Source organism: Schistocerca americana, chromosome 3, assembly GCF_021461395.2.
Source record: "Schistocerca americana isolate TAMUIC-IGC-003095 chromosome 3, iqSchAmer2.1, whole genome shotgun sequence".
Taxonomy (NCBI): Eukaryota; Metazoa; Arthropoda; class Insecta; order Orthoptera; family Acrididae; genus Schistocerca; species Schistocerca americana.
Window position 1 is genome coordinate 940,299,734 of NC_060121.1, and position 888 is coordinate 940,300,621.

The 888-nt window shown below is 50.6% G+C and overlaps 1 pseudogene; it reads left to right on the top strand.

Annotated features, from left to right (window-relative positions):
- Positions 1-373: 373 nt before the first annotated feature.
- Positions 374-491, top strand: LOC124607886 (annotated as a pseudogene).
- The last annotated feature ends 397 nt before the right edge of the window (positions 492-888 follow it).

Below are 888 nucleotides of genomic sequence, written 5' to 3' on the forward strand. Positions count from 1 at the left end.
CTAGACGAACGTATATTTTTTTAGGAATAGAAACCGCAATAGATCCCAGACCTACCACTCGAGGAGAGAGTGATATGGAGTTGATACCAGCCCACTTCCTAAACGGTGGCGAACTGGTAATTATTCCACGTGGGCCAGAACCAGCAACTGGGGAAGATCTTGCCAAGGTGTTCCAGTTGACGTAAGTCTGTGAGCGCGTTAGGCACAGGTGGAAAAATAAATGAAAGGATGTCCTTCAAGAAGAAGATCCTAAATTGCAGAAGATGTTTTAGTTCAGGAGGAAATCAAACCGTGATACTTGTGGAAGACATCAGTGGTGGAGGAGGTTCGGCGTGGCAGAGATAACAAAATCATGTGCATCATTTTCAGGTAGGCCAACGGCCTTGCCGCAGTGGTAACACTGGTTCCCGTCAGATCACCGAAGTTAAGCGTTGTCGGGCTGGGCTAGCACTTGGATGGGTGACCATCCGGTCTGCCGAGTGCTGTTGGAAAGCGGGGTGCACTCAACCCCTTGTGGGGCAAACTACAGAAATACTCGATTGAGAAGAAGCGGCTCCGGTCTCGGAAACTGGCATACAGTCGGGGGAGCGGTGCGCTGAGCACATGCGCCAGCGTATTTGTACCCAGTGACGCCTGTGGGCTGAGGAAGACACGGTGGCTGGTCGGTACCTTTGGGCCTTCATGGCCTGTTAGGGAGGAGTTATTTTCAGGAAGTCGCATGGAGCGTAGATCTGTCGACTAGTCCACATATTCATCCCCCTTGAGACAGACCATGGTGAGGAGGATGTTGAGAATTGGGAAGGGACCTTTAGCGCCATCTGTGGCCATTTCCTAGAAAACAGTACACTGAGCTATTCTCTGTACCAGTTGTGTGTGGGATGAGAATTT